General features: G+C 40.1%; 1 long non-coding RNA gene across 1 annotated transcript; it reads right to left on the bottom strand.

Moving 5' to 3' along the window:
* Positions 1 to 15,837: 15,837 nt before the first annotated feature.
* On the bottom strand, positions 15,838 to 22,050 carry LOC145000877 (uncharacterized). Its single transcript, XR_013661401.1, has 3 exons — positions 21,362 to 22,050; positions 20,836 to 20,935; positions 15,838 to 15,898 (listed from the first exon to the last, which is right to left on the bottom strand). It is a non-coding gene; the product is annotated as an uncharacterized LOC145000877 (long non-coding RNA).
* Positions 22,051 to 22,878: the final 828 nt, after the last annotated feature.

Here is a 22,878-nt window from a genome sequence, read left to right as displayed (position 1 = left end):
TCAAATTTTCATACAACAGTTATCACACGAGCATAAAGGCAGCTCCTTTCGAAGCCCTCTATGGCCGAAAGTGCAGATCATCGTTGTGCTGGGCTGAGGTGGGTGATACCCAGCTAGCTAAGGGACGAGTTCCCGAAAGCACTCTCACGGGTTTGGAGATCATTCGAAAACAACAGAGAAGATCATTCAAATTCGTGAACGATTGAAATCCTCTAGAGACCAACAAAAAAGATACGCTGACAAGCGAAGGAAACCATTAGAATTCTAGGTGGGCGACCGAGTTCTACTGAAGGTCTCACCCTGGAAGGGCTTGATACGCTTCAGAAAGCGTGGGATGCTCAATCCAAGATACATAGGGCCTTTTGAGATTCTTGCTCGAATCGGCCCCGTAGCTTACAAACTCAATCTACCGTGCGAACTCAGTAACGTACATTCTACCTTCCACATCTCTAACTTGAAAAAGTGTCTGTCCGAAGAGACTCTTGTTATCCCACTCAACGAGATCGAGATCAACGAGAGCCTCAACTTTGTGGAAGAACCAATAGAGATCATGAACCGAGAGGTCAAGCAAACAAAGCAGAGCTGTATCCCGATAGTGAAGGTTCCCTGGAATGCCAAACGAGGAACTGAGTTGCGAACGAGAGGATCAAGTCAATAGAAGTCAGAACAGTTACTATTAACTTTCGGATGATTTGGGATAAGTTTGAACATTTTATGATTAACACTTTAGGAGATGCCAGTAGAGGGGATGCTATTAGGGTTATTGTGCAACAATGAAATTTCAAACTCAAAGAAATTGGAATTATACGACCCAAACATAGAGTTTGCAGTCCAAAACCCTAGGGGTATATATATGGTCCTTACCCATATTTATTCATTTGTTCCTGTTCCAACTAGAGAAAAGCCAAATTCTCTCTCACGGATCTTCGGCCTTTTGTCCCAAATCGTGAGTACTTCTATCTAAGTGTATTATAGGGCTTCATATGTGTCTAATAACCTAGAAATCATATAAAAACAACAAGATCAAAGAGTTTACGGCCCAAGAACATCTTGGACCGTAAACCCTTCTTTAAGGGACAAAAGAGTGCCCTAGTCCCTTCCTTTTTAATTGAAACTAGCCTGGACTCGTACCCTAATGTATGTAGGACTAGAAAACACTCCAAGAACACCAAGAGTATGGTGTTCACGGACCAAGACGTTCTTGGACCGTGAACCCCAATCAAGAGTGCCAAAGTGTGCTTTAACTCTTCATAAGCCTTGGACACCAGCCTAGATTCATTCCTAGTTAAGTTAGGGACTTGAAAACACCAAAAACACCATGCCCATGAGAAATTACGGCCGTAATCTCTAATGGATTTGGTTCTAGGGTCGTGAACTCCTCAAAGTAGTTGAAAGGTGCCCTAATCTCTTCCAAGGACTAAGCCATCAAGTAGCAATACTTCTAAGGGACATGTAAGACTTCGAAACACCAAATAAACTAAGGTTTAGGAGCTTACGACCGTAAACTCATTGTTGTTATGGTCTTGGAGAGTAAACTGAAGAATGTGGTCCTTTGGAACCCTAAACCCACTAGCCTTGTCCTACAACAACTTAGATGCAATCCTTAGGGCATAAAACACTTATATAAGGTGTTTATCATGTTCTAGGATGTCTTAACTTTTTCGATTAGTAGTTTAAGACTATTTAGGTGCATATATGTGTGATTATATGTTAACTAGGATCTTTGGGTGTGTACAAGTTTTCACTTGATCCTTAGCAATCCTACACCATTCAGTTCATTCAAACCACCATCTACAGGTGAGTTTATACCCCTTAATCAATGTTTTAAATGATATTAAATGCCTTAATGGGGGGGGATACAAGTAGAAAACAACATGCTATAGAATCAATCACATGTGATTTACAACTGTGTTTTCATCCAACCAATTCCACATGCTTCGAAATGTGATGTATGAAATGGTTTTCTATCTTAAAAATACTTTTTTATCAAATGTATTACTTTCGAAATGGTTATTAAAATGACATCAAGTCATTGTTAATTATTGTTCAAAACTCTTAAATGTCTTACAAAACCATTTTCATCTTCTTGATCAAAACTATATCTATACACTTATGTTCTTATATATGTATTGATATGATAGCTTTCATCCTTCATTCAGTTTCCCACACTCTTATGTAACAAGGCTGTATAAACCTGCTTGGACAATCAATTACCTTCCAGTTAACTATTATAAGGATAGTTAGGAAATACAAAACATTATTCCTATTACAAGGAATTACACCAGAGTCAATTCTTTCATGAGTCTATACTATACATTACATGTTACATGAATACGTCTACACCAATATGCTTACATGAATACATTTACATATATACATTTATTTGTATACACTTACATGGATACTTGTACCTAGATTCAATATGATGAGTTACAAGTACATATTATACGTGTAAATACTTCTACCTATCCTAGTACAAAAGGATAACTAGACGGGACTAACCATCCCGGAACCCACCTGTTAGCAACAGAGGTAATGAACATCTATGAATGGCTACGGTTGATACTTATATTAGGGGTACCTTTATGGGACTAACCATTCCTTAAACCTGCTGCCAGCTACAGAGAAAAATGAACAATCTACAGATGTTTATGGTTATACATTTCGGCAGTCGCGATGTCGAGTTGATCCTACTACAAAAGGACAACACATACATGGCTATATTCTTCCTATTACTTTATTTTGTGATACATTCACATAAACACTGAGGTAGACTAGGTACTATTAGTAATAGTCAAAAGTGGGAAAACTATCTTTGTTATAGCAAAACATAAAGGTCTTGGTAGAAGACTACTTTCAAACATACAGGTCTTGGTAGAAGACTAATTTCAAACATACAGCTCTTGGTAGAAGACTACTTTCAAACATAGAGGTCTTGGTAGAAGACTACTTTCAAACATACAGGTCTTGGTAGAAGACTACTTTCAAACATACAAGTCTTGGTAGAAGACTACTTTCAAACATACAGGTCTTGGTAGAAGACTACTTTCAAAACATTCGGGTGTTGGTAGAAGACTACTCTTATACTAATAGGAAATATGGGATTTTCTAGGGTTTTCATACTTATATCAATTGTTTCATTCAAAGATTTACATGACATTCATAACAGCTTTCCAAAACAAGACAATGACACTTAAATACTTATGGATTCACCAGATTTATGCTGATACTTGCTTTCAAAATAACTTGTATTCTCAGGTCACCAGTAGACAGCTATGATGGCCAGGTTTTGAGAAGACAGAGCACAGACAAGACTCGTCTTTTATTTTGATTTCATATTTTGGTGTCTTATTACTATTAAAGAACACACATGTATTAAATCTTTAATTTTAATGCAATGGATGATGTTGATGCTTGTTTACTACTTTACATTGTTGTGATACTGTACATGACATCCTCCACCCCGAACGTTCCCGCCATTCATGGTTTTGGGGTGTGACACATATCAAGTCAATAGAAGTCAGAGCAGTACTGCTAATCTTCAAACTTTTGGTTTAAGTTTGAGCATATTAGGATCAACACTTTAGGAGATATCGGGAGAGAGGATGCCCTAGAGTATTATATGTATCTTCAAAGTTTCGTAACTCCAAGAGTTTGGAGTTTACGGCTCAAATGATATTTTTGGACCAAAAACCCCATGGAGTATATGTATGGCCCTTAGCCATTTTATTTCATTTGTTCCATTTTCATCTAGAGAAAAACCCAATTCTCTCTCAAGGATCTTCAGTCTTTCGTCCCAAATCGTAAGTGCTTCTATCTTAGAGTAGAATAGGGCTTGTTATATGTCTATATATCAAGAAATCATAAAGAATCACCAAGATCAAAGAGGTTACGGCCCAAGAACGCTTTGCACCGTATACCCTTCTTTAAGGGCCAAAAGTGTGTCGTACTCCCTTCCTTCCCTTGTGAAACTAGTCTAGACTCATACCTTATTGTGTATGGGACTTGAAAGAACAAAAATACCATGGTCCATATTATATTACGGCCGTAAACACCAAGGGAATTGGTCTTAGGGCCGTGAACTCCTCAAAGGAGGGAAATGGTGCCTTAATCTCTTCCAAGGACTAAACCATCAAGTTGAAATACTTCCAAGGGACATGTAAGGCTTCAAACCATCAAATGATCAAAATCTTAGGAGATTATGGCCGTAAACTCAAGGGTTTACGACCGTAAACTTATTAGGTTATGGTCCTTGGGGGGTAAACTCAAGTAAGGGGTTCTTTGGAACCCTAAACTCAACAGCCTTGTCCTACAACACTTAGATGCACTCCTTAGCACTTATAACAATTATATAAAGTGATTATCATGTCCTAGGATGTCTTAACTTTGTTAATTAGTTGTTTGACGATTAATTGAATACATATATGTACTACTATATGTTAACTAGGATCCTCGTGTGTGTACAAGTCTTCACTTGACAATTAGCATCCTACGTCAGTCAATACGTTCAAACCCCCAACTTCAGGTGAGTTCATACCCCTTAATCAATGTTTTAAATGTTTTTAAATGCTTTTATGGGGGGAATACATGTTGAATCATGACAGTTATCATATCAATCACATATGATTAATAACTAACATTCAAATGGATTTACTATACGTTAGCTGTTTTACCAAGCAGATTTCTTCAAATGTTTCATTAAATGTTTTTATATGTTTAAACCTCTTTATCAAGCCGCTTTATACACTGTATGTTTCTTTTCAAACTCTGTTACAAATGTATTTCAAACAAAGGTTTTCTTTATACTTAAACTGTTTATTCAAACAAAATACTTTCAAACTGTTTTATAAACTGACATCAGGTCAATCTTTTCTTAAGATATTAATCTTTTTCAAAGGTTTTACAAAACTCTTTTTATGCTTTTATATTATCAAATGCATGCCTGTATATGTATAGTTATATAAGTAATGTTAAAATGACCTAGGAAGGCTAACTCACTCTATTTCCTTTTCCTCGTTGGGATGTGGCTATGGGGTATTGGTTATCCGTTCGTATGTCATCTAAATATTAGTTATATATCATGTATACATATGTAGAAATAAAAGTGCCTTCAGTCAGTTCGGTACCTTTGGTTAGCAAAGGTATACCTTCGTTGATACTTGTACATTACTAGTAACTATTATAGGTATAGTTAGGAGATACTACTTGCTATTCCTATTACAAGGAATTACACCAGAGTTAGTTCATACATGAGTCTATACTAAATGCTATAAGAAGATATACACTTACTTGGATACACTTACATGGATACCTTTACATAGATACCTTGTTAAAAGCATACCTTTATATGTATAGTTATATAAGTAATGTTTAAAGGACATAGGAAGGCTAACCCGCTTTATTTCCTTTTCCTCGTTGGGATGTGGTCTGGTAGGGTATCGGGTATCCGTCCGAAGGTCGTTTAAATATATAGTTATATATTATGTGTACATATACGACATAATAGTTCTGATAAGTTAGTTGAGTACCTTTGGGTAGCAAAGGTATACATTCATATATCCCTAGTAAACTATTATAGGTGTAGTTTCGGCTTATATATGATCTAGTAATTAATATGGATTTCGACCTAGCGATTCGTTGCGGAAGTCACCTTTAGTTCCAAATGTAGAATAGGGACTACCAATCATATTATTACTTACTTACAGCGGGTCTCGTGAGAAGACTACTTACTTACTAAGACGGGACTAACCATTCTGGCACCCAACTGTTAGCAAGAGAGGTAATGAACATCTACGGATGCCTACGGTTAATACTTATATTAGGGTACCTTTACGGGACTAACCATTCCTACTATACGTTAGCTGTTTTACCAAGCAGATTTCTTCAAATGTTTGATTAAATGTTTTTATATGTTTAAACCTCTTTATCAAGCCGCTTTATACACTATATGTTTCTTTTCAAACTCTATTACAAATGTATTTCAAACAAAGGTTTTCTTTATACTTAAACTCTTTATTCAAACAAAATACTTTCAAACTGTTTTACAAACTGACATCAGTTCAATCTTTTCTTAAGATATTAATCTTTTTCAAAGGTTTTACAAAACTCTTTTTATGCTTTTATATTATCAAATGCATGCCTGTATATGTATAGTTATATAAGTAATGTTTAAAGGACCTAGGAAGGCTAACTCACTCTATTTCCTTTTCCTCGTTGGGATATGGCTATGGGGTATCGGTTATCTGTCCGAATGTCATCTAAATATTAGTTATATATCATGTATACATATGTAGAAATAAAAGTGCCTTCAGTCAGTTTGGTACCTTTGGTTAGCAAAGGTATACCTTCGTTGATAGTTGTACATTACTAGTAACTATTATAGGTATAGTTAGGAGATACTACTTGCTATTCCTATTACAAGGAATTACACCAGAGTCAGTTCATACATGAGTCTATACTAAATGCTATAAGAAGAGATACACTTACTTGGATACACTTACATGGATACTGTAACAACCCGAAATTTCCGTATCATTTATTGTAACTCTTTCGTAGTACAATTCGCGCAACCAATTGTTGTTTCCGATTTCGATTTCCGATCTTCCGTTTAATTAAGTCATTATCTGGTACACATTTAAAATGACTTAATGGGTGTCTTAATACATTTAGAAATCATTTGAACACCCAACTTTAGTGATCGGAATATTTTTAGAAATTACCGTATCGGATTACGGTAACTCAATCGGGTACGACCGAAAACCTCGTCTAACGTCGGTATCGGGTAGAATTCCACCGTGTCCAAAACTTAAACACTATATAAACGTGTTTAAGCCTTCATTTGAAGCCTTTGGTCAATTTCTCATTAAACACTCACAACCTCTCTCCTCAACCCAAAATCAAGGTCCAAAACAAAGATTTAAGGCTTGAAATCAAAGAGGTAACACCCTAACTTGTTATTCAACCTCTTTAGTCTTCAAATCTGTGTTTAATTTGTGTTTTGGGAGCAAGAACATGAGTTTACGGCCAAGGAACTAGCTTGGGCCATAAACTCCTATCAATGGGGTTTTTAAGCCCTAAAACCCCTCCTTAGCATTGTTGGACATTAGATATGACTTAATGGCTTAATGGAAAGGACTTATAACATGTAAAACATTGATTTTGAGGGACAAAAGTGAGTTTACGGCCAAGACACATTCTTGGGCCGTAAACTCATATTCAAGGGGTTTTTGAGCCAATTAACCCTTCCAAATCATAGTTGGGACTTAGATATGACTTGTGGGACATTGGTTTTAGCATCTAAACACCTTAAACATGATTTTTGGGGGACAAAAGAGAGTTTACGGCCAAGACATACTCTTAGGCCGTAAACTCCTCTTAAATGGTGATTTAGTGCCTTAAAACATGTCAAAATGCTTTCAAACTCAACCAATGGCCTTGTGGTAAATCCTAGATTCATCTAAAAATGATTTGGAGACCTTAAACACAACATATACCCTACATAAGTGAGTTTACGGCCAAAGAACTCCTCCTAGGCCGTAAACTCCTATAAGTGTGGCTAATGATGTCTTAAACCACCCTAAAAGCTTGGAATGATTTCTAGAATTGCATGTGAGTGTTTTAAACATCAAAAACTAATTTTTCAAGAGCATAAGGAGAGTTTACGGCCATAGAACATGCCTCTAGGCTGTAAACTCCTAAAAGTTTGTAAAATGGTAACCTAAATTCATAACAATGCTTAGAAAATTAGTTAGAATCACATGTGATTGTCCTATATAGTTCAAATTAACCATTCTTAGCCATGGGTGAGTTTACGGCCGTAAACTCTATGAGTGTGGCTGTAAACTCATGTTTTAAATGATGTAAATTCATTCCAAGTGTTCCAAGGCATTTTAGATAATCCATTCTAGCAATCCCCATGTCCATTTGAGCCCTTAAACCATCAAAACCACACCCACATGAGTTTATGGCCGTTAACTCATGTATGTGTGTGTTCAATAGTTGTAAACTCCTTAAAATGTTTACTCTTGGGGAGTAAACTCAAGTCCCAAGTCCCTAGTGCCATTACACATCCAAAGATGTCACCCGGGTCACTCCGAACGCTCGTTTTGAGGTATTTAACCTCATTGGAGTGTAATGTTCCATATGATTAGTGAATGTATCCCTAATTGTATATATATGGACATTATTTCATTTTACATAGGGACATCGCGAGTAATCAAACCCTGAACCAACGTCTAGCATTCAAAACCGACACGTTTCCGAGTCCGGTGAGTTCATACCCCTACCCTTTTTCACTGTTTTCACTATTTTTAGGGGGGGGGGAACACAAGCAAAGTACAAGGGAATTCTTGTACTCAAAACATGTTTTCAAATGTGTGTTTCATATTTCATATGCTTTTATTACTGATTACCATAACTGATAACCATTTGAATATGCAGAAAACGTAACATATATTTGTGAAATAGGTCTTTAAACTGCTATGTTTTATATATATTTCACAAATGGTTTTCCACGAATTATCAGTTAAAAGCATGACATTAGACATTGAACATAATACCTGTACACTGTTTTGTCCTCGTTAACACTCCACACATATATGCGAGTGGAGGATTATCATATTATTACTAGTAAATTTGTTAATCCGGTATGATTGGAGACACGTCCTCGGAGAACACTCCACTGAGATACGCGAGTGGAGGACTACACCCATAACCAGAATCTCTAGTATTTAGAGAGCGTGACTTGAGTGTATAGATCTATACGGGGCTGACTACCCCACACCTGGCTGCTAGCTACAGCCGAACCGAAATGGTTCAAGGGTGACGAAAGTCATATGTATGTGGACGACTTATTGCCACATGTGGACTACTTATTGCCACAGGTTTTAGTCTATTTTATGGTTATGGAACTCGCAATTAGGATAAAAGAGATTTACTTATAGTAATAATGAACCACTTGATACATCTTTTACATCTTTTACATCTTTCACGTACTGTAATTAACATTCAGGAAAGTACGGGACTCTCCTAGGGGAAAACATGGAACCTAATCACAATTACATCTTTAACATTGTTTACATTAGAAACCAACATGCAGGAAAGCATGGGGCTTTCCTGGGTAACACTTACATAACTAGAAAGAGTAACAAACTGGATAACATTACACCTTTTACAATTTGTAACATACAATAAGGAAAGTATAGGACTTTCTTGGTAACACATGATGAGTAAACAGAACAGTTTAACAAGTCAGATAACCAATTATACATTTTCACATGAATAAACATGTTTTCAGTGTACAAACTTACTATACTTTACATTTGTGAAACAATAACCAACTATTAAGAAAATATGAGATTTTCTTGGTGCATATAACATTTCAGAAACAGAAAGGAAACTCGCAACATTTTCACAAACAAAAACCGCTTATGAACTCACCAGCTTTATGCTGATTTTCAAACCGCTTGTGTTCTCAAGTCAGTGTTAGAACAGGTACCCGAAGATTTCTTTTGATCAGAAGATGGAGTACATGAAGACCCGTTCATTTTGTCTATATATACTATGTATCACAACTGTACAAACTTTACTTTTGAAACAACTGTAAAACTTTATTATGTAATGTAATGGTTGTTTTACTTTACTTACTATGTGCATTGGATTTGATACTCAACGTGGAGTCAACCCCGGAAATGTTTCCGCCTTCGGTTTTCGGGGTGTGACAGATACCTTTACATCGATACCTTGTTAAAAGCATGCCTGTATATGTATAGTTATATAAGTAATGTTTAAACGACTTAGGAAGGCTAACCCGCTTTATTTCCTTTTCCTCGTTGGGATGTGGTCTGGTAGGGTATCGGGTATCCGTCCAAAGGTCGTTTAAATATATAGTTATATATTATGTGTACATATACGGACATAATAGTTCTGATAAGTCGGTTCAGTACCTTTGGGTAGCAAAGTGTAACAGCCCGGATTTCCAGGTATCTTTTATGCTTATAATTTTGATGTTTTGTGAGGGGACTCGGCGAGTTGGAGCATAGACTCGCCAAGTAGGATCGCAACTCTGGACACGGGTTCGCGCCTGGACTCGGCGAGTCCAAGGTATGGATTCGGCGAGTCCACACTGTTTAATGAAACCCTAATTTCTCGGGTTTGGGACCTATTTAAAGGGCTTTTAGGCCGTCATTTGTGCTCACCAGTCCCTTGAGTGAAACCCTAGCGAGTGTGAGCGCTTGGAGCAAAGTAGGAAGCCATTATTGACCTTGGAGGTGTCATCTTGCAAGGGAAAGGAAGAATTAGCTAAGGGAAAACAAGAGGAGCCACTTCCTGAAGGTTTGAGGTCCAGAACATCACATTTAAGGTAATATCTTCGAGCTATTCTCTATTATGTTGATGTTTATATTGATTTAGGGCTTATTGAGCCCTTTTGTGGCTAGATCTAGTGCTTCCTTGGTCCCTTAAGCGATTAAAAATATAGATCTGGACCCTTGGAGGTCCAGAGTGTCCCTTTGCCCATGCTTTTTGTGAATCCATGGGGGTTTTGGATTGGAATCCTTATGCCTAAGGTCAAAACACCATTTATGAGCCATGGGGTGTGTTATGAACACCAAGATAAGGACTTTACGTGATGAATCAGCTTTGGAAGGCCAGATCTATGAATTGTTGGAGCGGATCTGACCTCAGAAGCAAGTTTGAGTTGTTGTATGGCATGGACTTGCCGAGTCCGACGAACAGACTCGGCGAGTAGCATGAAGATTGTCCTGAACCACTCAGTGAGTGGTCTTGCCGAGTTATAGGTTGACTCAGTGAGTCAGGGCGAGTTAGAGAGGGTTGAAAGGTGGACTGAGTCGAAATGGGACTCGCCGAGTTGTTCTTGAGACTCGGCGAGTTGAGTCGGGGTGGCCCCCCGATTCTTACCAGGTGGAACTCGTCGAGTCAGGGGAATACTCGACGTGTCAAAAAGGGAATCCTAGAGAGTTGGTGAAAACGTGTAGACTCGTCGAGTCGCCCTAGTACACTCGCCGAGTCCGGTCAAAGTTGACCGTTGACCGTTGACCAGAGTTGACTAGTGTTGACTTGAAAAGGGTAGTCAACCTTAGTGGTAAAAGTGTTAATAAGAGACGTATGGTGTTATAGGGGGATTGTAGCTCGGAGGATCGATCACGAGTGATTCCGGGATTTGCAAACTATCGAGATACACGAGGTGAGTCTTCTCACTATACTATACCCGGAAGGGTTTTGACTGTGTGACCGGAAGGTCGGATATGGTATGAGACATATGTGCTATGTGTGATAAGTTAATTGTTATATGTGCTATGTATGATATGCTTGATATGGGCCGGAAGGCATTATGTTATGGGCCGGAAGGCGAATATGTTATGGGTCGGAAGGCGTTGTAATGTGGACTCTAAGGTTGGCATGGGTAGGACCGGAAGGTTTACCCAGTCGGGACGGAAGTCCCCTGAGATACATGGACCGGAAGGTCGGGGCCTGGAAAGGCGTATGTGCGTAGGTTGTATTTTGGGGAACTCACTAAGCATTTAGGCTTACAGTTGTTGTGTATGTGTTTCAGGTACTAGCGAGGACCGTGGGAAGGCGCCGACGTGATCTGTACACACTGATGGAGGATTTATGATCTTGGGATTTTATATGATTTGTATTATGACATGATACATTGGATGTTTATGCCTTATTTTGGATGGAAATACATTTTAAGAAATGAAAATTTTGTTTTAAAATTTCCGTTGTTACAAGTTGGTATCAGAGCCATGGTTTAAGGGATTCGGGTACACCTTGGGGCGTAACTGAACTCAAACCGAGGATTTGAGGAAAACTTTCAAAAACAAAGGCATAAAATTTTTATAAAGGATTTTGTGGTAAACAAGAATGAAGCAATGTGTACGATCAGCCAGCACCCGAACGGTAAAAATCCCCAAAATACCCTTACAATGTTGTGTTGTGAGATATGATATGATATGATATGATATGCATGCTAGAAGACTAGGTATTCATAATAGGACTAGAGTGGCTTGATTTGTGATGCCTTAGTCTAGGGAAATCTGTTGCTATGAGATGCTTTGAGAGCGAGCGGGTAGTTAGTGCATGGCAAGAGTAGAGTACTCAGGATTTGGGGTTTGGGGAGGAGGACTTGGGATGAATGTTGATGCGGTGTAGTCGGTAGTATTAGGCCTGTACTACCGAAGACACCGGGTCGATGGGCGAACCAAGTAAGAATCCCTGGGTATCGGAAAATGAGTAGGGTTGCGTTATCGAGTGCGATTATGCTTGATAGAGTCTCTGATATTTCTATGTTGTATTTCAGAGGCATCATGGTTGGATCACGCCACAGGCCTAGTACGAGCAGTGTGAGTGACGAGGAGATTCGTCAGATGATTCATGAGGATGTGGCTGCAGCGATCCGGGCTGAGATTCCGGAGATGTTTGGGTCTATTAAGACCACTCTGATGGAGACCTTTGATGAGCGGTACGCCGCGTTGACTGAGGCTGTAGCTACCGCAGCTGTGGCCGCTACCAGACCATAGGGAGGTGACTCGTTGCTGTTCCGGGAGTTCAGCAACATGAAGCCACCTGAGTTTGATGGGACGCAGGATCCGATCGCTGCGATGAGATGGATTGCTGATATCGAGGGATGCTTGTACACTTGTTCATGTCCGAAGCATCTGAGGGTACGGTTCGCCTTGAACCAGCTCCGCCTGGGAGCAAAGGATTGGTGGAAGTTCGTGACGGCGAACTTCACTCTAGCAGAGGTTTCAGCTGTGACATGGGAGAGGTTTACTACTATGTTCAGAGACGAGTACGTTCCCCCAGTGGAGGGGGAACGGTTGGTTCAGGAGTTCTTGACCCTCAAGCAGGGTAATGATTCTGTCAGGGTGATCACGCGTAAGTTTCATGAGAGGGCGATGTTCTGCCCAGAGCAGGTGTCCACGGAGCAGGCTCGGATGAGCCGGTATTTGGGGGTGTTGAGGAGGGATATCCGGGAGTTCGTATCAAACTCGTCATATCAGACTTTTGCTGAGCTTCAGGCGAATGCCAGGAAGCGCGAGATCGAGTTGGAGACCCAGGTCAGGGAGGAGGCCGAGTCTCAACGGGTGGATCAGCGGAAAGTGCAGCAAGGGTCACGAGGGGACATGTCGATCAGGTGCTTGCTACAAGTGTGGCAAGGAGGGGCACATTGCTAGGGATTTCCCCAAGGGGTTTATGGTTTGCTTTCATTGCAACCAGACCGGCCATCGGAAGGCCGAGTGCCCTCAGCTTCACCAGGGATCTACACCTGCTGCTAGGGTTGCTGAGACTCGACCAGTGAAGGCTAAGGCTCCGAGGGCTCGTGGGAGAGCTTTCCAGTTGACCGCGGAGGAGGTCCACGCGGCGCCTGATGTTGTGGCTGGTATGTATTCTTTCATGTAATTATTATTCTTTTATGGGATGTTATGCTTATTTCATGTTTATGCGTAGGTACTTTTCTTGTGAATTCTATACCTGCTTTAGTATTATTTGACTCGGGTGCGAGTCGGTCTTTCGTATCTCTGGCCTTTAGTCAGCATATCAGTGTTAGTTGTGAGGCGTTGAGTTGGCCTCTGAGAGTTTCCATAGCTAACGAGAGAGTGATTTGTGCCACGGAGGTTCTCCGGGGATGTGTGTTAGAGATTTTCGGGGTTGAGTTTCCGACCGATCTGGTTCCTATTGCGATGGGTGATGTTTGTGTCATTGTGGGCATGGACTGGTTGAGCAGATTCGGCGCAGTTATCGACTGCGAGCGTCAGCTGGTGACCATACGAGACCCTAGTGGGGGAGTTCTTTCGGTGTACGACGAGGGTACACGTTCGGGATCGGCTTTTTGTTTAGCCGCTAGGGCGAGGCAGTGTCTACAGCAGGGATGTAAGGGTTTTGTGGCGTATGTGATGGATACGCGGGTGGCTCCCGAGAGGCCGAGTTCAGTTGAGGAGGTTCCGGTGGTGCGTGAGTTTCCAGATGTTTTTCCCGAGGAGTTGCCAGGTGTGCCTCCTGTGAGGCAAGTGGAGTTCAGTATCGACTTGGTTCCGGGGGCCGCGCCTATCGCTAAGGTGCCTTATCATCTTGCACCTCCAGAGATGCAAGAGTTATCCTCGCAGCTTCAGGAGCTGCTGGGTAAGGGGTTTATTCGGCCGAGCAGCTCGTCGTGGGGAGCGCCTATCCTGTTTGTCAAGTAGAAGGATGGTTCACACCGGATGTGCATTGATTACCGGGAGTTGAACAAGCTGACGGTCAAGAACCGTTACCCATTACCGAGGATCGACGATTTGTTCGATCATTTGCAGGGAGCATCGTGGTTCTCCAAGATCGATTTGAGGTCTGGATATCATCAGGTGAGAGTGCGGGATGAGGACTTCCAAAAGACAGCGTTCAGGACGCGTTATGGGCATTATGAGTTTGTGGTGATGCCTTTTGGGCTCACCAATGCCCCGACTGTGTTCATGGATCTCATGAACCGAATATGTAGGCCGATGTTGGATCGGTCGGTGATTGTATTTATCGACGACATTCTGATATATTTGAGATCTAGGGAGCAGCATGAGGAGCATTTGAGGGAGGTCCTTGGGGTTCTGAGATCGGAGAAGCTTTATGCAAAGTTCTCCAAGTGTGATTTCTGGTTGCGGGAGGTCCAGTTCTTAGGACATCTTGTTAACCAGGAAGGGATAATGGTCGATCCAGCCAAGGTTGAGGCAGTGATGAGTTGGGAGGTGCCGAAGTCACCCTCTGAGATTATCGGAGATTTATCTCGTCTCTTGGGTTGGTAGGGTATTATCGGAGATTTATCAAGGATTTCTCCAAGATCGCAGTGCCACTCACCAGATTGACCCGGAAGGGTGTTGCTTTTTCATGGGGTCCCGAGTAGCAGGCCTCCTTCGAGACACTTCGCCAAAGGTTGTGCGAAGCCCCGGTATTGGCTCTCCCATAAGGGATGGAGGACTTTGTGGTATATTGTGATGCATCGATTTTGGGGCTGGGAGCAGTGCTGATGCAGAGAGGACATGTGATAGCATATGCATCGAGGCAGCTGAAGCCTCATGAGACGAGATATCCCACCCATGATCTTGAGTTGGGGGCAGTAGTGTTTGCCCTCAAGATTTGGCGTCACTACTTGTATAGGGTTCGGTGTACGATTTACACGGACCATAAGAGTTTGAGGTACCTGATGGATCAGCCCAACCTAAATATGCGACAGAGAAGGTGGTTGGATTTGGTCAAGGATTATGATTGTGAGATCCGGTACCACCCAAGCAAGGCTAATGTGGTAGCCAATGCGTTGAGCCGCAGGGCGGAGAGCACTCCACTGCGGGATGCATGTTTGAGATTGACCGTGATGACTCCGGTATTGGATGCCATTCGTGGGGCACAGGCCGAGGCTATGCAACCTAAGATGCAAAAGAGGGAACGGGTTGTTGGTTTGGTATCAGGATTCGTTACGGATGGTAGAGGGCTGATGACCTTTCAGGGTAGGATTTGGGTACCGTTTGTGGGCGGTACGCGTACTATTTTGATGGAGGAAGCGCATCGATCGAAAATCTCGATTCATCCCGGGGCTACGAAGATGTATTTGGATTTGAGAAAGGAGTATTGGTGGCCTTGTATGAAGAGGGACGTCGCATGGTTTGTTGATGTCACACCCCGAAAACCAAAGGCGGAAACGTCTCCGAGGTTGACTCCAAGTTGAGTATCAAATCCAATGTACATAGTAAGCAAAGTAAACAAGCATTACATTACATATCAAAGTTTACATTTGTTCAAAAGTAAAGTTGTACATTTGTAATACATAATATATATGAACAAAAGTAGAGACGAGTCTTCTGTACGCTCCGTCTTCTCCAAAAGATTTGCTAGGTACCTGTCTAATGTGGACCTGAGAATACAAGCAGTTTGAAAATCAGCATAAAGCTGGTGAGTTCATAAGATGTTTGCTTTGCGAAAAAGTACGAGTTTCCTTTAGTTTATCGAAAACTTGTTATCCAAGAAAATCCCATATTTTCTTAAGAGATAAGGTTAATTGATTGTTAGGTTACACGATTCTGGTTATGTTTAACTATGAACCCAGGAAAGTCCCATACTTTCCTAATTGTACATTACTAATTGTGAAATATGTAATGTTATTCAGTTTGTTACTCTTTCTAGTTATATAAGTGTTACCCAGGAAAGCCCCATGCTTTCCTGCATGTTGGTTTCTAATGTGAACGATGTTAAAGATGTAAAAGATGTATACGTGATTAGGTAATGTTTTGTTTTCCCCAGGAAAACCCCATGTTTCCCTGACTGTGTGTGTGTCTTTACTGGTTACGGTTATATTCAGTATTCTTATTCTTAAACATATTCGTGTACTTATTCGTCCTCGTATTCGTATTCGTTACTGTATTCGTTTCTCTATTCCTAATCCTATTAATTTTTGTATTCGTATTTGTATTCGTAGTCATATTCGTATTCGTATTCGTAGTCGCATTCCTATCCCTAATCCTACTCCTAATACTATTCATATTTGTATTCGTATTCGCAGTCGTATTCGTATTCGTATTCGTAGTCGCATTCCTATCCCTAATCCTACTCCTAATACTATTTGTATTCGTATTCGTATTCACAGTCGTATTCGTATTCGCAGTCGTATTCGTATTCGTTCTGTTCCTAGTTATAGTTTCGTTATCCATTCTGTTTCTAGTTAAAGATGTGTTATTCGTTCTATTTTCTAGTTATAGTTTCGTATTCGTTCTATTCCTAGTTATAGCTTCGTATTCGTTTTCGTTTTCGTAATTAGTTACCGTTGGAAATTAGTAAGTTATTCGTAGATTATGAAACATAGTTTAGATTAGAGCATTTCATCGAGATATCTATGATTCGTTTGAAAGCTAAATTCGTAATTCGAACTATTTGATAAACACAGTTATTGATATTAGAACATACAGAATGAAAACGATTAAACTGAAAACAATAAGTTTGAGTACAAGTTTTCCTTGTACTTTTGCTTGTATTCCCCCCTAAAAACAGTGAAAACAGTTGAAAAAGGGTAGGGGTATGAACTCACCGGACGAGAAATGTGGCGAATTCGGATGCTAAGTGTTGGTCCGGGGCTTGCAAACACACGAGGTTCCTAAGTATAATGTAAAGATACACATTTGTATCTAATTAGGACTTAGATTGATTGTTGGATAGGGACAATTGCTTCAAGTCACGAAAACACTCCAATACAAGTGTTTGGAGGGACCCGGGTGGCGTTTAAGGACGGGAATTGAAGCGAGGGACTTGGAACTTGAGTTTACTCCCCATGAATAAACTCATACAAGAGTTTTTGGTCCAAAACACCCATTCCCCATGAGTTTACGGCCGTAAACTCATGGTGGGTGGTTTATGGTGCAAATTTTGGGTCATAAGTGGATATGGACATTTGGAAATGCTTGGATTAATTTTTCTTAAGGATTGGATTGAATTAAAAAGATCATTTACAATACATAAGGGAGTTTACAGCCTAGGCATGGGGTCTTTGGCCGTAAACTCTCAAATCTCCAAGATTTAGTGTTTTTAAGGTGTTAAAATCAATCACATGTGATTCTAAAAATTCCCACAAGTCTAGAAATGAGTTTAAGGCACCATTTGACACCTTTTTATGAGTTTACGGCCATGAGACATGTTCTATGGCCGTAAACTCTCAAATGTGGGGTTTTGATGTTTGTAAAGCCTTAAAACTATTTTTGGTTGGTCCTTTGATTTATTCCAAGGCTTTTGGTGGTGTTGGATGGCTTTCAAACACCCTAGAATTGGATTTGCACCATGTTTCATGGAGTTTACGGCCCAAGCACAAGCCTTGGCCATAAACTCATGTAAGTCTCCCAAAAATCTTGTTTCAAGTGTCCAAATGCAAAGATCTATGTTCTATAATTCATAACTAAGACATATGAGTGATTTGGAAGGGTTTAAGGGCATGAAAACCCTAGTTTAATGAGTTTACAACCCAAGAATGATCCTTGGCCGTAAACTCCTTCAAACTTCACAAAGATCATGTTTTAATTTCTTAGGGTCCATATCTTGAAGCCATTTAGCCATATCGAAGTCCCAAACTTGTCAAGGAGGGGTTTAAGGGCTCAAAACCCTTCATTTCGGTGTTTACGGCCTAGACACCTTCCTGGGCCGTAAACTCATATGTCATGTCCCATTTCATGATTTAATCTCGAATTTGGAAGTCAAATAGGCCATACAATGAGGTTAGAAAGTTACCTTAAGGATTTGAGGCCTTAAAATTGAGTTTTGGACCCTAAATCTTGGATTTTAGGAGAGAGGTTAGAGAGAGAGTAGAAAGAGAAGGAAAAAGCTTCAAATGGATGCTAAAACACGTTTATATAGTTCCCAAAACTTGGATGCGGTGGAATTCTACCCGATACCGGCTTTAAACGGGGCTTTAGGTCGCACCCGATTAAGTTACCGTCACCCGGCGGGTATGTTTCTAACTTTTTGAAATGAACACTTTTGGATTAATTTCATGAGTTCCTAAGGGATTTGAACACTCATTAAATTATAATAACATATAAATTTAATTAATTAACCCGAAGCGAGAACGAAACGAATCGATTGACGGTGAAGTCTCACGGGTAGAACAAGTTTTCGACGATGGAAAACTTCGAGTTGTTACAGTTGAGAGGTGCTTGACCTGCCGTAGGGTTAAGGCCGAGCACCAGAGGCCGCATGGCAAGTTGCAGCCATTGGAGGTTCCCGAGTGGAAGTGGGAACATATCACAATGGATTTCATCACCAAATTGCCGAGGACTGCCAGAGGAGTTGATGCAATTTGGGTGATTGTGGACAGGTTGATGAAGAGCGCTCACTTCCTTACCATCAGTGAGAGTTCTTCAACAGAGAAATTGGCGGAGGTGTATGTGAGGGAAGTAGTATCTCGGCACGGGGTGCCGATCTCGATTGTTTCAGACCGTGATGTGCGTTTCACTTCCAGATTCTGGAAGAAATTTCATGAGGAGTTGGGTACTAAACTGCATTTTAGTACCGCATATCATCCCCAGACAGACGGTCAGAGTGAGCGGACGATTCAGATGCTTGAGGACATGCTCCGAGCATGTGTGTTGGATTTCGGGGGTAGTTGGGATGCGTATTTACCCTTGGCAGAGTTCTCCAACAACAACAGCCATCATTCGAGCATTGGTATGCCACCCTTTGAGCTGTTGTATGTCACACCCCCGGCCGAGGCGCCGGAATACGCTGGGTTGTGCGACTGAGTTCATGGATCCCAAGCAAATTGAATATACATCACAAGTTACAACAATAACAACATAGCAGTTACATTCAAATTTAAAGTTCAAATACAAGTTTCATACATATATTAATAGGTTCATAAATTCACCTTAACAAGTAGGTCGACATAACAAAAACTAAATAAGACTAGATTGCCCAAAAATCCATGAACAAATCTTCCGTTAAACGCTGGTTTACTGATCTCCTGAGAATACATGTGATTTGAGGGTCAACACAAAGGTTGGTGAGAGTTACAGGTTTTCTGCTAACCGCAGTAATGATACTTTATAAGTCTAGAAAGTATTTCTTTTGTGGTTAAAACCATGTTTGATAAAGAGTTAAATCGCAAATATATCTATACTTGAAATATTTGTTAAAGAGATAAATCATAAGTATATCAATACTTTAAATGCTTGATAAATAGATAAACCATAGATAAATCCATACTTGAAATGCTTGGTAAAGAGTTAAACCATAAGTAAATTCATACTTAAAATGCTTGATAAAGAGTTAAACCATAAGTAAACCCATACTTAAAATGCTTGATAAAGAGTTAAACCATAAGTAAACCCATACTTAAAATGCTTGATAAAGAGTTAAACCATAAGTAAACCCATACTTAAAATGCTTGATAAAGAGTTAAACCATAAGTAAACCCATACTTAAAATGCTTGATAAAGAGTTAAACCATAAGTAAACCCATACTTAAAATGCTTGATAAAGAGTTAAACCATAAGTAAATCCATACTTAAAATGCTTGATAAAGAGTTATACCATAAGTAAGTCCATACTTAAAATGCTTGATACATAGAGAAACCAAATCCGTGGTTTCTAGTTAAAGAGTCTGGTTGATGCCTATAGTGAGTCCTATAACCGAGCTATGTGACCAGTTATAATCCCTGCACAATGCTTCATTAGACGTCGTAGTTATACCAAAGATAAATATTCACCCGCTTCGATTGATCAGTCGAGGTTGTAGCTAGCAACCGCAGGTGGGGGTGTCAAACCGTATAGATCTATACATATGTATCTCGCTCCGAGGATTAACGGTTATAGTTAAATGGGAATACTAAGTGGTTAAACTTAGGTAATGAATACTGTCTCACTATAGAAGCCATTAACGAGGTTATATGGTACAGTTTCACTATAAAAGCTGAATAAGTTCGATAAATCCGTAAAAATGTATGTCACACGCTTAAATAGATAAAATGTTTCCTCACATGGATGAATGATTTCCAAGATATAATTGTTATAATTTGTACATATATAACTAATAAATATGTTTGTACATGCTTGATGTAAGTAAAATAAGTTATGCACATGACTAAATATTTTTAAACGCATGTATATTGTAAAGAAATCGGTTTATAATACATTATTTTGACAATAATAAGTATTAAAACTAGATATATTTTTTTTATATGCGTATTCCTTAACCGATATATATATTTAGCATGTTTATAAACATATTTCATAACCGGAAAATATATTTATATATATTTCACATGTATTCCCCCCCAAAAATAATAAAACACAAAAAGGGGCTGTAACACTCACCCTTGAAGCGTGAACGAGGCTCGAGGGTGAAACTTTTCGTGAAAGCCGTTTCGTGACGTCCCGTGCCCTCAAAACGAATCATCGGGTTTATTTATATTACCTAATAAACCAAAAGGGTAGTTTTGGTATTAATTATTAGGTATGGAGTGGTCTTTATTAAAATAAATAGAGTATAAGGGGGTGATTTTGCCAAAATCAGACTCCAGGGACTGGTTTTTTAAATTATTCTCAAAACAAGGGGGCTAAATGGGTACATTTTAACCTAATTTAAGCTTCCATGACTTGGTTTGCTGGGTTTTTCGGGTGGAGGGGCCACAGTGGATATGTCATCATCTTCTAGGGTTACATTTAAATAAAATGTAATTAAGTTTGCACAGTAAAATCTTCTTCACCTGGTTCCCGTTCTTGTGCAAAGGAAAATACGAACACGGAGGAAGAAAACAAACGAAACCAAGATTTCTTGATTTATGGTTGGAAACGAATGAAAGGAAACAAAATAAATATGGTGACGGTGGCGATGGCTTACAGTGGCAGCAAGGCGATGGTGGTGGCTGGACTATAGTGACGGGCGGCTGCCTTGTGTGGCAGGAGGCAGCTCCGGTGGCCTTCTGCTGCTCCGTTTTTGTTTCTGTTTCCGGCGAGTTACTAGTTGGAGATGAGAGATGGGTTGGGAAGGCTATGTCCGACAGTAACGGTGGTAATGGGAGGACGTAGCTTGCGTTAGCAGCCCAAGGGAACATGATGGTGGATGCTGGCGGCGACTTCTGGTGGTTCCCGGTGACAGTAGGTGGTCAAGGGTGGTGGTTTTTGGCCACTCTTGGTTCTCCCATCGGTTCCGGACATAATTTACCAGAGGAAGGGGGAGAAGTGAGGTGGTAGTGACTGGAGGTGGTTTGGTCGGAATTCACAACAGCCTCAGCGAGAGAGGAGGTTTCTCCGGCAGCCTCCTACTGTCCGGTTTCTGCTTCTGTTCAACGGAAATGACGAGAGGATGAGAAAGGAGGGGAGCAATTGATCGGAGAAGAGCATAAAACGTGTTTAGGTGGGTCGATCATGGAAAGTGGATGCTGGAACGGAGGCAACAGGTGGAAGGAAGCAGCGGTGTCGAAGTATTTGATGGTGGTGGGTCATGATATATAGGGGGAGGTGGAGGAGCTGACACAGTCCGTTATGGTGGCTCTCTTCCTCGTACCAGTGACAAAGTAGAGAGAGAGAGTGACGAGTAAGGAAGGAGTAACAGGGTTGATAAGGTTGGGGCTTGGTCATCGAAACAGGAAGAGAAAAAGTTGGATTGTGATGTTTCCTGGTGGTCCATTGGTGGCAGCTCAACGAACAAGGAAGGTAGCAGGAGTAGAGATGTAATCTCAGGAGGGTCAGTCACAAGTCATAGCTAGGAATGGGAAATGGTGATGTTGACTATTCATGATCACACAAATATGGTGTAGGCTACACGCATGCATGCAAGTTTTTATAATTTTTTTTTATTTAATTATTATTATTATTATTATTTTGTCTCTCATTGATTTATCATACTCACAAACTCTCTCATTTTACGTGATATCAGTTGCGGAGCTCACACAAATATTTCAAAAATATCTGGTGAATGGTTGGGTCGTGATGATTACAAAACGCAAACAAATTTTAAATCCGATGTACAGATCTCCATGAAACAACATTTGAAGTTTCATTTCAAGCAGGTTCCGATACGTCAGTTTCCGAGAATCTGATTTTCGTTCAAAATAAAAATACCGAAATAGTAAGATTATATACTAGGTTCAGGCCAAATTTTTGAAACGTGCTCAAAATTTACTTACGAGATGTGTAACTACTTTAAACTGAGCTGCACAATATCTGGTATCAGCTTAAATCAGGTGTTTACATGTTTAAAACTTAAAACATGCATAACTTTTTCATACACTATCTATTTTAGACGTTCTTTACACGGAATCCTGAGAACATGTTCCATCTAGTTTTATAATATGTAGTCCTTGTGTAGGTCAAATGCAAAAATTTGATTTTTAAGCATCGGGTCGTCGGTTTCTA

Source organism: Lactuca saligna, chromosome 1 (assembly GCF_052625555.1).
Source record: "Lactuca saligna cultivar CGN05327 chromosome 1, ASM5262555v1, whole genome shotgun sequence".
Classification (NCBI taxonomy): Eukaryota; Viridiplantae; Streptophyta; class Magnoliopsida; order Asterales; family Asteraceae; genus Lactuca; species Lactuca saligna.
This window is presented reverse-complemented; position numbering and strand designations above follow the sequence as displayed.